Source organism: Tamandua tetradactyla, chromosome 19 (assembly GCF_023851605.1).
Source record: "Tamandua tetradactyla isolate mTamTet1 chromosome 19, mTamTet1.pri, whole genome shotgun sequence".
NCBI lineage: Eukaryota > Metazoa > Chordata > Mammalia > Pilosa > Myrmecophagidae > Tamandua > Tamandua tetradactyla.
The window spans coordinates 8074316-8090734 of NC_135345.1; positions in this window are offsets into that span (position 1 = coordinate 8074316).

Below are 16419 nucleotides of genomic sequence, written 5' to 3' on the forward strand. Positions count from 1 at the left end.
TGAGCTGTGAGTGCTGAGATGAGTATGCTGAGCTGCTTGGGCTGTGCTATGTTAAGCTCTCTCATTTAAGCACCAGCCAATTAAATCAAACATCATTCATTGCAGCAGGCAGGCCTCCTAGCCGACTGCAGATGTAATCAGCAACAGATAAGGTTCACATGCCATTGGCTCATGTCCACAGCAATAGAACTAGGCACCTTCACCTGATCAAGTTGACAACTGAATCTAACTACCACACCATCCAATAAGGATGCTTATTTATAGAAGTATTAGTTTCCTGTGGCTATTATAACAAAGCTACAACAAACCAGGTCACTTAAAGCAACATAACTTTATTACTTCTTAGTTCTGGAGGCTGAAAGCCCAAAATCATGATGTCAGATGCCACATGCCCTCTGAAACCCATAGTGGAGGTGCCTTTTTGCTTCTTCCTAGCATCTGGTCGTGGCCAGGAATTCTTGGCATGACTTTAATCTCCATCTTTGTCTTCACATGGTCTTCTCCTCTGTGTGAGGCTATCTCTGTGTCTCTTCTCCTCTTCTTATAAGGACACCAGTCTTTCTTGATTAAGGGACCGCCTACTCATCTTAACTGAACTAAATCACATCTGCAACCACCCCCTTTCCAAACAAGGTGACATTCTGAGGTACCGGGAGTTAGGACTTCAACAATCTTTTTATAGGACATAGTTCAACCCATAACACTAGAGGTGCCTTTTTCTAATGAAATCCCCCTTGGCCACACAAACACACACACACTGCAATTACTTTTTAGCCAAACTGTGAAGACATGAAGATAAGGGAGAGGTGAGATGTGTGAGGGCCCAGCCAGGGATCCATCAGAAGCCACCTTGCCTGAGGTCACCCCTGGATCTCCATTACTGGGCATTGTCCTAGAAGTTCAAGGCTGATCCCAGAGTCCTGGAAACCTTGGCAGCAGCATGAGAGTCAACTCTGCCCAACTCTTGCGATGACTAACTTGTCACATTTCATTGCAATTATCTGGTTATGTTTCTGCTTTGTGGTTAATTTTATTAAGCAAATAAATAGATTGATGGATGAATTAGACAATGAAAGAGTCAATAGATATGTGCTGTAGTAGTTAGGTTCACTTGGCCAGGTGATGGTGCCCAATTGTTCTGTTGTTGTAGACTTAAATCATCAGAATGTGAAATTCACCTATGGCTGATGGATCTGTAGATGGCTAAGGGGAGTGCCTTCCACAATGAGTGATGTTTAATTTAATTAGTTGGAGGCTTAAAAGGAGAAGTCATATAGAGAAGGAGCTCAAACCCAGACATTGGGTGATACAGAAAGGACACACCCCAGGGAAAGCCATTGGAACACAGAAGCAAGGAGAGAAGGCCAGTAGATGTCACTGTGTCCCTTCCCATGTGACAGAGAAAGTTAGAAGGAACTAAATAAATCCACTTTATAAAGGTCAGTCCATTTATGATGTGTTGTATTACAACAGCCTTAGCAAACAGAAACAGATGCTCAAAGGATGAGTTTCAAAAGTTATGATGTCTGGGAAGTAGGGCAAGATGGTGGCATGGTGAGGTACAGAATTTAGTTTATCCTCCAGGGCAGCTAACAAATAGCCAGGAATGGTACAGAACAACTGCTGGGGGAACATCAGTGACCAGACACACAGCATAAACCAGTCTGGACCAGCTGGGATGATGAGATCCACACAGAATTATAAGTCCTCCAACCTGAGAGGGCTGAACTCCTTCCTCATGGGAGTGGCAGATTGATTCCCCAAGGGGAAAGGAAACAGACTTTACTAGCAGCAAGGGCTTAGCTCAAACAAGCTCCAATTATAGAATTAATTAACAAATTTTGACCCTGAAAACAGGCCCCCAGCACAGGTAAACCTGGAATAAGCACTAAAGGAACCAATAATTTTTGCCCTGGCAGAGACAGAGTGGGGCTAAGAGGAAAAAAAAAAACAGAAACATTTTGAGTTAGACTGTATGAAATACTGGGCTGGACCCCAACAAAAGGGGACACATAGAGCGTGGAGATACATAGAGCCATGTACCAACTTAACCTCTTAATAGGCAAACCTGAGGAGTAGGAGTGGACTCTGAAAAGGCTTTTTGCTTTTTTTTTTTTCACTTCTTAACAGCTCATTAAATAGAACTGCAAACACTCTCAGTCCCCAGCATTAGCCCAGGCAAGGGCAAACTAATTATGTTTGAGAGACAAAGTAACTAATAGGTGAAAGGGGATAATTCCATAAAAAGCATATCTTCCCAAAGAAAAGAGGGGTAGGGGCCAGATGAAGTGGAATCCCTCCTTCAAAGAATTCAGGTACCAGGGGCTGGAAAACAGAAGCAATCAAAGCCCACCTACTACCTTACCTCTATTTCAACCACACCCCTGGCAGGGAGAGTCTGCTGAAATTAAAAGCACTGCATCCCTTTCAGCTGGTGAGAAGCCACCAGCAGACAAGCACCACATACTGGGCAGGATAGAAAAAGCACAGAGTCTAAAGGCTTCGTAGGGAAGTCTGACAACTTGTTGGGTCTCACTTTCAGTGAAAACTAATGCTTGCTGTTCTCTCCTGCTGAGACATGGGCCTTTCTGGTCTGGGAAACATACTGGGGTCTCTAACATCTGAGGAGATCCTCCTCAAAAATAAAGGCTCAATATAAACAGGGCAAGAAACAGAAAAACAAGAACTGAAAATTCTAATCAGTTAAATAGAACCTATGCTAGAGGTCTAGAATAAGTTGAAGTGAATGTCAAACAACAGATAGAGAGCAAAGCCACCCAGCAAGAAAATCCTAGGTAAGGGTGGGCCATGGTGGCTCAGCAGCCAAGAATGCTTGCCTGCCATGCCAGAGGACCCAGGTTTGATTCCCAGTGCCTGCCCATTTAAAAAAGAAAGAAAGAAAGAAAGAAAGAAAGAACGAAAGAAAGAAAGAAAGAAAGAAAGAAAGAAAGAAAGAAAGAAAGAAAGAAAGAAGGAAAGAAAGAAAGAAAGAAAGAAAGAAAGAAAGAAAGAAAGAAAGAAAGAAAGAAAGAAAGAAAGAAAGAAAGAAAGAAAGAAAGAAAGAAAATCCTAGGTAAAAGAGTGAAAACAACCTCCAGAATAAACTAATTAAGGAAATCAAATGCCTAGAACACCAGCAAAAAATAATGAGTCATACTAGGAAAATCAAAGACACAGCCCAGTGAAAGGAACAAGCCGAAACTTCTAATGACTTATGGGATTTGAAACAACAGATTCAGGATGTTCAAACAGACATGCAAAATCTCATCAAAAATCAAATCAATGCATTGAAGGAGGATATAAAGAAGTCATTGGATAACATAAAGAACTCAAAAGTTTGGAAAAACAAATGGTGTAACTTACAGGAATGAAAGACAAATAGAAGAGATTGAAAAGCAATGGAAACCTACAACAAAAGAGTTGAAGAGGCAGAAGAAAGGATTAGTGAACAAAAATACTGAACAGTTGAAATCTGACACACAGAAGAAAATATAGGGAAAAGAATGGAAAAATATGAGCAGAGTCTCAGGAAATTGAATAACACAAAGCACATGAATATATGTGCCATGGATATACCAGAAGGAGAAGAGAAGGGAAAAGAAACAGAAAGACTAATGGAGGGAATAATCACTGGAAATTTCCCATCTCTTATGAAAGACATAAAATTATAGATTCAAGAAGTACAGTGTGCCCCAAACAGAATAGATCTTGTGCTGGTTTGAAAGGATGTATGTCCCCTAGAAAAGCCATGTTTTAATCTAAATCCCATTTCATAAAGGCAGAACAATCCCTATTCAGTACTGTATGTTTGAAACTGCAATCAGATCATTTCCCTAGAGATGTGATTTAATCAAGAGTGGTTGTCAAACTGGATTAGGTGATGACATGTCTCCACCCATTTGGGTGGGTCTTGATAACTTTCTGGAATCCTATAAAAGAGGAAACATTTTGGAGAATGAAAGAGATTAGGAGAGAGTAGAGAATGCTAGAGCACCACGAAGCAGAGAGTCCATGGGCCAGCAACCTTTAGAGATGAAGACAGAAATGCTTCCCAGGGAGCTTCATGAAACTGGAAGCCAGGAGAGAAAGCTAGCTGTGTTCGCCATGTGCCCTTCCAGATGAGAGAAGAACCCTTACTGTGTACACCATGTGCCTTTCCAGATGAGAGAGAAACTGTGACTGTGTTTGCCATGTGCCCTTCCACTTGAGAGAGAAACCCTGAAATTCATCGACCTTCTTGAACCAAGATGTCTTTCCCTGGATGCCTTAGATTGGACATTTCTATAGACGTGTTTTAATTGGGACATTTTCTTGGCCTTAGAACTGTAAACTAGCAAGTCATTAAATTCCCCTTTTTCAAAGCCATTCCATTTCTGGTATATTGTATTCTGGCAGCTAGCAAACTAGAACAGATCCAAATAGATGTACTTCAATCACTTACTAATCAGATTGTCAGATGTCAAAGACAAAGAGAGAATTTTAAAACCAAGAAGAGAAATGCAATCTATCACATAGAAGAGAAGCTCAGTAAAACTATGTGTGGATTTTTCAGCAAAAGCCATGGAGTTAAGAAGGCAGTAGTATGATACATTTAGATCCCACAAGAGAAAAACTGCTGACCAAACAATCACTGAGAGAATTTGTGGCTAAGTGACTGGCATAACAAGAAATACTAAAGGGAACACTACAAGCAGATAGGAAAAGGCAGGAAAGAGAGGTCTGGACAAGAGTGCAGAAATAAAGTATCCCGGTTTGAATCTGTGGTGGACCCCAGAAAAGCCATGTCTTTTAATCTTCATTCAACATTGCTGGGTGGGAGCATTTTTATTGTTTCCATGGAGGTGTGTCTCCACCCATTGAAGGTGGAGTTGCTTACTGGAATCCTTTAAAAGAGGAAACATTTTGGAGAGAGTCCCTTTGGGTAGAGCCATTAGAAAGCCAGCAGATGCCACCATGTTCACCATGTGGCCTTCCAGCTGAGAGAGAAACGTTGAACATCATTGGCCTTCCTGAACCAAGGTATCTTTCCCTGGATGCCATAAATTGGACATTTCTGTAGACTTGTTTAAATTGGGACATTTTCTCAGCCTTAGAACTGTAAATTAGCAACATATTAAATTCTCCTTTTTAAAAGCCATTCTATTTCTGGTTATATTGTATTCTGGCAGCTAGCAAACTAGAACATGAAGACTATCAGTAAAGATAAAAACAGAAAAAAATTAGATATGACATATGAAATTAGATAAGACAAAATGGGGGAAAGTACTGTATTTACAGTAATAACACTAAATATTAAAGGATTAAACTCCCCAATTAAAAGACAAAGACTGTCAGACTGGATTACAAAACAAGACCTATCTATACACTGCCTATAAGAGAATCACTTTAGACCCAAGGACAAAAATAGAATGAAAGTGAAATGTTGGAAAAAGATATTTCATGCAAACAACAAACAAAAAAGAACAGGTGTAGCTATGCTAATAGTCAACAAATCAGACTTCAAATGTAAAACAATTAAAAGAGACAAAGAAGGATACTATGTAATGAAAAGAACAATTCAACAAGAAGACATAACAATCATAAATATTTATGCACCAAGCCAGAGTGTTCCAAAATATTTTAGGCAGACAGCGACAACACTAAAGAAAGAAGTAGTCGTAGACTTCTGGGTCAAGATGGCAGCTTAACAATGTGAGCATTTTAGTTCGTCCTCCAGAACAACTACTAAATAACCAGAAACAGTACAGAACAGCTCCCAGAGCCACGATAGTGACCGGACACACAGCGTACCCCGGTCTGGACCAGCTGGACTGGCTGCAAGCACCCCCCAGAACTGTGAGTTCCCAAAGCTGCAGCAGCCAGTGCCCCTCCCCCACAGGCCACTTCCCAGAGGGGAAAGGAAAGGACTTTACCAGCAGCAGGGACTGGACACAATCAAACGCCAATTGCGGAACTAATTAACAAATTCTGACTACTAAAAATAGGCCCCCAGCTTAGATGAACCTGATCAAAGCAGAGGTTAGTCATTTTTGCCCTGGCAACAAGGGGGCAGGACTGAAAGAAAAAGGGGGGGGGGGAAAGAAGGAAGCAGAGGTTTTTGTGGCTGTGTATCTACAAAGGCTTGACTGCCTATGGATACAGCAGCAGGACTTTTCAGGCTACAACTGCCCCAGGCATAGGCAGAACTGAGCTCTTTTGGGGGCTTATCTGGAGCTTGTGCCTTCCCCAGGGGAGGGGTGAAGCCCCACCCAGTTGGAATCCCTCCATCAAGGAATTCAGACACCAGGGCTTGGTAATTTGAAGCCATTAGAACCAGCCTACAACCTCTCCTCTGTCTCCACCATGCCCCCAGCAGGGAGAGCCTTCCAAAGTTAAAGGTGCCACATCATCTTATGCTGGTGGGACCTGCAGGCAGACAAGCACCACATACTGGGCAGGATAAGAAAAACAGAGTCCAGAGACTTCACAGGAAAGTCTTTCAACCTACTGGATCTCACCCTCAGGGAAAACCGACACAGGTGACTCTTTCCTCCTGATAGGAGGCCAGTTTGGTCTGGGAAAATCTGGCTGGAGTCTATAATATCTAAGTAGACCCTCCTAAGTGTGTGTGGGGGGAAAGGCATCACACAAGCAGGGCAAGAAACAAGAAAACAAGAACTGAAAAATTCTCCTCTGTTAAACAAAACTTAAGCTAAAGATCCAGATAAAGCTGAACGGAATGTCAAAGAACAGATAGACAACAAATTCATCCAGCAAGAAAACCCTAGACAAAAGGAGTAAAAGTGATCTCCAGAATAAACTAATTAAGGTAATTAAATGCCTAGATGCCAGCAAAAAATAACAAATCACACTAGGAAAATTGAAGATATGGCCCAGTCAAAGGAACAAACCAACAATTCAAATGACATACAGGAGCTGAAACAATTAATTCAGAATATACGAGCAGACATGGAAAACCTCATCAAAAACCAAATCAATGAATTGAGGGAGGATATAAAGAAGGCAAGGAAAGAATAAAAAGAAGAAACTGAAAGTCTGAAAAAACAAATCACAGTACTTATGGGAATGAAAGACACAGTAAAAGAGATGAAAAAAACAATGGAAACCTACAATGATAGATTTCGAGAGACAGAACATAGGATTTCTGAATTGGAGGACGGAACATCTGAAATCTGACAAGAAACAGAAACTTTAGCGAAAAAAATGAAAAAATATGAGCAGGGACTCAGGGAATTGAAAGACAATATGAAGCACATGAATATACGTGTTGTGGGTGTCCCAGAAGGAGAAGAGAAAGGAAAAGGAGGAGAAAAACTAATGGAGGAAATTATCACTGAAAATTTCCCAACTCTTATGAAAGACTTAAAATTACAGATCCAAGAAGTACAGCATACCCCAAAGAGAATAGATCCAAATAGACATACTCCAAGACATTTAATAATCAGAATGTCAGAGGTCAAAGAGAAAGAGAGGATCTTGAAAGCAGCAAGAGAAAAGCAATCCATCACATACAAGGGAAGCCCAATAAGACTATGTGCAGATCTCTCAGCAGAAACCATGGAGGCGAGAAGACAGTGGGATAATATATTTAAATTATTAAAAGAGAAAAACTGCCAACCAAGAATTCTATATCCAGCAAAATTGTCCTTCAAAAATGAGGGAGAAATTAAAACATTTTCAGACAAAAAAATCACTGAGAGAATTTGTGACCAAGAGACCAGCTCTGCAAGAAATACTAAAGGGAACACTAGAGACAGATACGAAGACAGAAGAGAGAGGTGTGGAGAAGAGTGTAGAAAGGAAGACTATGAGTAAAGGTAAAAAGAAAGAAAATTAGATATGACATATAAAATCCAGAAGGCAAAATAGTAGAAGAAAGTACTACCCATGCAGTAATAACACTGAATGTTAATGAATTAAACTCTCCAATCAAAAGACATAGTCTGGCAAAATGGATTAAAAAACAGGACCCATCTATATGCTGTCTCTACTCAAAAGACACGAAGCCAAGGACACAAATGGACATTTACACACCAGTGTTCATAACAGCATTATTTACAATTACCAAGGGATGGAAACAGCCAAAATATCCATCAGCAGACAGTTGGCTAAACAAACTGTGACATTTACATAAGATGGAATATTATGCAGCTGTAAAACAGAATAAAGTTATGAAGTATGTAACAACATGAATGGACCTTAAGGACATTATGCTGAATGTGATTAGCCAGAAACAAAAGGACAAATACTGTATGGTCTCACTGATATGAACTGACATTAGTGAATAAACTTGGAATATTTCCTTGGTGACAGAGACCATCAGGAGATAGAAATAGGGTAAGATGTTGGGTAATCAGAGCTGAAGGGATACAGATTGTGCAACAGAACTGAATATAAAAACTCAGAAATGGACAGCACAATATTACCTAACTGTAATACAATTGTGTTAAAACACTGAATGAAACTGCATATGAGAATGATAGAGGGAGGAAGGCTGGAGCATAAATGAAATCACAAAGAAAGATAGACGATAAAGATTGAGATGATGTAATCTAGGAATGCCTAGAGTGTATAATGATAGTGACTAAATGTACAAATTTTAAAAATGTTTTTGCATGAGGAAGAACAAAAGAATGTCATTACTGCAGTGTGCTGAAAATAGATGGTACTTAATATTTTAAAATTTCAACTAATGTGTGAGAGTAAAGCAAAAAATGTTTATTTGGTACAAATCTATACTTTGAGTAGTGCATCTCCTAATATAACTTATGTAGATAGTTGATTGAACACCTTAAGTACATGGAACTTTGTATAGGGCATGAGATTTTGTTGGTTTGTCCAAGTGATGTCCTGATGAATCCCAGAGTGATTTGATCAGTGAGTGGAAAAGTATTTGCAAAGTCCCCTTCGGGGAATGGTGAGAACTGGGGAAAACTCAACTTCCCCAAGTTGAATTCTTGATATTCTCACAAGCAGTGTGGACAACCAAAGCTATAGGCTGAGCCCCCAGTCTTGAGGTTTGTTCATATGAAACTTAACCCCACAAGGGATAGGTCAAGCCTACTTAAAATTAAGCCCAAGAGTCACCCCTAAGAGAACATCTTTTGTTGCTCAGATGTGGCCTCTCTCTCCAGCCAACACAGCAAGCAGACTCACCACCCTCCCCCTGTCTACATGGGACATGACTACCAGGTGTGTGGATCTTCCTGGTAGCATGGGACAGAAATCCCAGAATGAGCTGAGATTCAGCATCAAGGGATTGAGAAAAACTCTAGAATGAGCTGAGACCCAGCATCAAGGGATTGAGAAAACCTTCTTGACCAAAAGGGGGAAGAGTGAAATGAGACAAAGTGTCAATGGCTGAGAGATTCCAAACAGAGTGGAGAAGTTATCCTGGAGATTATTCTTATACATTAAGTAGATATCACCTTGTTATCCAAGATGTAATGGAGAGTCTGGAGGGAACTGCCTGAAAATGTAGAGCTGTGTTCCAGTAGCCATGTTTCTTGATGGTGATTGTATAGTGATATAGCTTTCACAATATAACTGTGTGATTGTGAAAATCTTGTGTCTGATGCTCCTTTTATCTACCTTGTGAACAGATGAGAGGAACATATGGAATAAAAATAAATAATAGGGGGAACAAATGTTAAAATAGATTTAGTTTGAAATGCTGGTGATCAATGAAAGGGATCAGTAAGGGGTATGGCATGTAATATTTTTTTTTCTGTTTGTTATATTTTTCTGTTGTCTTTTTATTTTTTTCTGAATTGATGCTAATGTTCTGAGAAATGATCATGATGATGAATATGCAACTATGTGATGATATTGTGAATTGCTGAGTGTATGTGTTGGGAGTGTTTGTTTCTTGTAATTTTTTTTTAATTAATAAAAAATTTTTTAAAAAATCAAAAAAACAGAAAGAAAGAAGTAGTCAGCTCTACCATAATAGTTGGAGACTTCAATTCCATGCTCTCATCAATGGATAGAATATCTGGAAGATCAATAAGGACAGAGATTTTGAATAATATGATAAATTAACTAGACCGAACAGACAGTTATAGAGCATTAACCCCACACTGCAAGATATGCATTTTTCTCAAGTGCTCATGGATTATTCTCAAGGATAGACTATATGTTGGGTCACAAAGCAAGTCTCAATAAATTTTAAAAGATGGAAATCATACAAAACACTTCCTCAGATCACAATGCAATGAAGTTGGAAATCAATAACAGGCAGAAGGTGAGAAAATTCACAAGTATATGGAGGCTTAATAGCACACTCTTAAACAACCAGTAGGTCAAGGAAGGAATTACAAGAGAAATCAATAAATATCTCAAGGCAAATGAACATGAAAACACAACATATAAAAATGTATGGGATGCAGCAAAGGCAGTCCTGAAAGGGAAATGTGTTGCCTTAAATGCCTATATTAAAAAAGAAGAAAGCACAAAAAATGTGGAATTAACTGTTCACTTGGAAGAACTAGGTAAAGAACAGGAAACTAACCCCAAAGAAAACCAAAGGAAAGAAATAACAAAGATTAAAGCAGAAATAAATGAAATTGAGAATATGAAAACAATTGAGAAAATCAACAAAACCGGAAGTTGGTTATTTGAGAAAATCAATAAAATCGATGGACCCTTAGCTAGGGTGACAAGAAAAATAAAAAAATAAAAAGAGAGGATGCAAATAAATAAAATCAGAAATGGAAGAGGGGACATGACCAATGACCCCACAGAAATAAAGGAGGTAATGTGAGGATACTATGAGTAACTGTATGCTAATAAGTTAGACAACGGATGAAATGGACAACTTCCTAAAAAGGCATGAACAATGAACGTTAACTTCAGAAGAACTCAACATACCAATCACAAGTAGAGAGATTGAATCAGTCATCAAGAAGCTCCTAAAAAAGAAAATCCAGGACCAGATGGCTTCACATGTGAATCTACTAAGCATTGAAGAAAAAATTAGTACCAATCCTACTCAAACTCCTCAAAAAAATTGAAGAGGAGGGAAAGCTACATAATTCATTCTATTGAAGCCAATATCACCCTGTTCTAGTTTGCTAGCTGCCGGAATGCAATACACCAGAGAGGGATTGGCTTTTAATAAAAGGGGATTTATTTTGTTGGTTCTTCAGAGGAAAGGCAGCTAACTTTCCACTGAGGTTCTTTCTTACGTGGAAGGCACAAGATGGTCTCTGCTGGCCTTCTCTCCAGGCCCATAGGTTCCAACAACCTTCCCCGGGGTGACTTCTTTCTGCATCTCCAAAGGCCTGGGCTGAGCTGCGAGTGCTGAGATTAAGAATGCCGAGCTGCTAGGCTGTGCTACATTGCGTTCTTTCATTTAAGAACCAGCCAATTAAGTCAAATGTCACTCATTGCAGCAGACACGCTTCCTAGCCGACTGCAGATGTAATTAGCAACAGATGAGGTTCACGTACCATTGGCTTGTGTCCGCAGCAACAGAACTAGGTATGCTTACCTGGCCAAGTTGACAACTGAATCTAACTAACACACACCCTAATACCAAAGCCAGACAAAGATACAACAAGAAAATTACAGACCAATCTCTTTAATGAATATAGATGCAACAATCCTCAACAAAATACTTGCAAATAGAATCCAACAGCACATTTTAAAAATATATACATCACAACACAGTGGGATTTATTCCAGGTATGCAAGGCTGGTTCAATACAAGAAATCAATTATTGCAATATATCATGTCAGTAAGCCAAAGCAGAAAAACCACATGATCATCTCAGTTGATACTGAAAATGCATTTAACGAAATTCAATACCCTTTTCTGATGAAACCACATCAAAGAACAGGAGTAGATGGGAACTTCCTCAACATGACAAAGAAAATATATGAAAAACCCGCAGCTATCATTCTCAAACGTTCAGTCTTTCCCTCTAACATTAGGAACATGACAAGGATGCTCACTGTCATCATTGTTATCCAACAATGTGCTGGAGGTTCTAGCCAGAGCAATAAGAAAAGAAAACAAAATTAAAAGCACCCAAATTGGAAAGGAAGAAGTAAAAACTGTTTGCAGATGACATATCATATGTTGAAAATCCCAAAAAATCTACAAGACAGCAATTAAGGCTAATAAATGCATACAGCAAAGTGGCAGGGTACAAGTTCAACACCCAAAAATCAGTAGTGTTTCTATGCACTAGTGATGAGCAATCTGAAGAGGAAATCAAGATAAAAATTTCATTTACAGTGGCAAAAAAAGAATCAAATATTTAGAAATAAATTTAACTAAGGATACAAAAGACCTGTACACATAAAACTATAAGACAGTGCTAAAAGAAATCATGAAAGACCTAAATAAATGGAAGGGTATACCATATTGATGGATTGGAAGACTAATATAGTTAAGATGTCAATTCTACCCAAATTGATTATAGATTCAATGCAATACCAACAACTTACTTTGCAGAATTAAAAAAATAATAACCAAATTTATTTGGAAGGACAGAGTGCCTTAAATAGCTAAAAATATCTTGAGAAAGAAAAATGAAGTGGGAGGTCTCACACTACCTAACTTTAAAGCATAGTATGACACAACAGTGGTCAAAACAGCATGGTACTGGCATAAAGGTAGGTACTAAACAGTGGAATGGAATTCAGTGTTCAGAAATAGCCCCTCTCATCTATGGACAATTGATTTTTGATAAGGTGGTAAAGCCAACCTGTCTGGAACAGAGGAGCCTCTTCAATAAATGGTGTTTGGAAAACTGGATATCCATATGCAAAAGAATGAAAAAGGATCCATATCTCATACCCTACACAAAAATTAGCTCAAAATGGATCAAAGACCTAAAGATTAGTTAAGACCATAAAACTGCTGGCAGAAAACGTATGGAAATACCTTAGAAATCTTGCAATAGGAGGGGTTTCCTAGTCCTTACACCCAGTACATAAGCATTGAAAAAGAATAAATAGATACATGGGGTCTACTCAAATTTAAATACTTTTGTGCATCAAATAACTTTATTAGGAAAGTAAAAAGTCAGTCTATGCAATTGGAGCACTACTTGGAAACCACATATCAGATAAGGGTTTAGTATTTCAGAATTCAAAAAGCAGCTCTTCAACTCAACAAGAAAAGACAAACAACCCAATTTAAAAATGGACAAAATACATGAACAGACAATTTTTTCAGAAGAGAAAATGCAAATGGATAAAAGGCACGTGAAAAGATTCTCAGCTTCACTGGCTGTCAGGGAAATGTGAATCAAAATCACAATGAGATATCATCTCACACCCACTAGAATGACCATTATCAAACAAACAAAAACAGAAAATGACAAGTGCTGGAGAGGATGTGGAGAAAGAGGGACACTTATCCACAATTGGTGGGAATGTAAAATGGCACAACTGCTCTGGAAGGCAGTTTGGCCATTTCTCAGGAAGCTAAGTATAGAATTGCCCTATGATCCAGCAATCACATCACTAGGTATATACTCAGAGGAAATGAAGGCAAGGACACAAAGGACATTTGCACACTGATGCTGATAGCAGCATTATTTATAATTGCCAAGAGATGGAAACATCCCAAATGCCATGAATGGACGAGTGGCTAAACAAGCTGTGGTATATAGATATGATGGAATATTACACAGCAGTAAGATAGAATAAAGTCATGAATCATGTAACAACATGGATTAACCTTGACGACATTATGCTGAGTGAAATTAGCCAAAAACAAAAAGACAAATATTGAATGATCTTACTAATATGAACTAATATTAATGAGTGAACTTTGAGAGTTAAAATTAAGAACACAAGTTATCAGGAGATAAGATAGAGATTGGGCATTTGGTGCTGAAGGAACCAAAGATTGTGCAAGAGGACTGATTGTAAAAATTCAGAAATGTATAGCACAATACTGCCTGAAGGTAGCACAATAATATAAGTACATTGAATGAAGCTGAATGTAAGTATGGTTAATGGAGAAGGTCTGTTGGGCATGTACAAAACCAGAAGGAAGGATAGAGGACAAAGACTGAGACAGTATAATTTAGGAATGCCTAGAGTGGACAAGTATGGTAATTATATGTACAAATATAAAAATGTTTCTGCATGAGGAAGAACAAATGAATGCCGACATTTCAAGGTGTTGAAAGTGAGTGATAAATACAGGAAAAAGTACAATCAATGCAAGCTAGGGTCTGTAAGTCAACGATAACATTGTAATATGCGTCCACTGACTAACAAAGGCTTTATGTCCAAACTAAATGTCAACAGGTAGGGGTATGAGGAAGGGGTATGAATTCTTTGCAGAAAAAAAAAAGGAAATGTCTTTATATAGATTATGGTGATGAAGGCATGACTGTTTACTTAGGTTGAATTGTATCATGTGTGAATAGAACTGTTTAAAAATGAACAGAGAGAAACAAGCACTAGAGAAAATGTGGAGATGTTCCTATTCACTGCTGGTAGGGAAGATGAGAAGTATAGCCTCTTGCAGGGCAATGAGGTGGTTCCACAGGAGGCTGGGGTTGGGGTTGCATTGCTCAGCATATGTCTGGAGGAACTGAGTGTGGGGACATGAATGGACATTTGCACACTGGTGTTTAGGGGCACAGCGTTCACAGTTCACAATGGATGGAGATGGCCTAAGGGTACGACTGAGGGATGTAAGGGAGAACTGTGGTGTGTACACACAATGGACTATTGAGCCTTGGCAAGAAGGAGTGAAGTTGTGAGGCATGCAACAAGGTGAATGAATCTTAAGACCTATATATTGAATGGAATGTCAGAAACAAAAAGGCAAATATGATCATGGCTTATTATATAAACACTAGGTGGATTGAAGTCAAGGGCATGTGTTATCAGGTTGTGTCCTATTGTAAAGCATCCTAGATTATAAGCTCTTACAGCAGGAACATATATTCAAGAGTTGTAACTGTGTACTGAGCTCTTTGTATATAACCTATTCATTCCCTGAAACTTTGGGTAACTATGTGACATCTAGGACTTAGAATCAGGGCTCTGAAGCTATGAAAATCAGCACTAACCCATAGATGAACTGTTGAAAAAGTTGAAAAAAGGATCTGACTTTGAGTAGAGACATGATTGAAGCTGGTCTGGATAGGACTAAGGTAGATCAGAACACAAGGTAAAGATGATGAGTACTTTTCTGTGTAAAATCCTTTACATCCTCGGCTAAGTTTCCTCTTGGATATTTGATTCTTCTGGTTACTATGTAAATGGAATTATTTCTTCATTTCCTCTTCAGATTTTTCATTACTAGTATATAAAAACACTTTTGGTTTTGTTTTGTTTGTTTTCACTTCTGGTTTTTGGGTGTTGAGTTTGTACCCTACTACTTTGCTGGATTCATTTATTAGCTCTAGTAGGTTGTTGTGTTTTGGGGGGGGATTTTATGTATGTAGGATCATGTCATCTGAAAACAGGGAAGAAATTTACTTTTTCTTATTCAATCTGGATGCCTTGTATTTCATTTCTTTTCTTTTTGTCTAATTGATATGGCGAGGACTTCCAAAAAACAGTGGTGTCAGTGGGCATCCTTGTCTTGTTCCTGATCTTACAGGGAAAGTTTTCAATTTTTCAAAGTTAAGTATAACGTTAGTGGTGGTTTTTTTTATATATGCCCTTTTAGTGTTGAGGAAGTTTCCATCCATTCCTAGTTTTTAAAGTGTATTTATCAAGAAAGGATGCTGGATTTTGTCAGATAATTTTCCTGTATCAATTGAGATGATCATGTGGGTTTTTTTCCTTGTTCTATTAAGTGATAAATTACATTAATTGATTTTCTTATGGTGAACCACCCTTGTATACCTGGAATAATCTCACCTGATCATGTTGTATAATTCTTTTAATGTGCTATTGGATTCTGTTTGTTTGGATTTTTTTTTATTTATGCTCATAGAAATTTGGTCTGCAATTTTCTTTTCCTGTGGTACTTTATCTGCCTTTGGTATGAGGGTGATGTTGGCCTCATAGGATGAATTAGGTAGTGTTCCCTTCTTTTAAATTCTTTGGAAATTTTTGAGCAGTATTGGTGTTAATTCTTCTTGGAATGTTTGGTAAAATTCTCCTGTGAAGCCATCTGGTCCTGGGCATTTCTTTGTTGGGAAGCTTTTAACTACTGATTCAATCCCTTTACTGGTTATTGGTTTATTGAGATCTTCCATTCCTCCTTGAGTCAGTGTAGGTGGTTGATGTGTTTCTAGGAATTTGTCTGTTTCATCTAGGTTATCTAATTTGTTAGCATACAATTGTTCATAGCATCTCTTACTCCTTTTTTTTTCTGTGAGGTTGGTGGTAATGTCCCCCTTTTTATTTCTAATTTATTCTCTCTCTCTCTCTCTCTCTCTCTCTCTCTCTCTCTCTCTCTCTCTCTCTTCCTACCTCCCTCTCTCTCTGTAT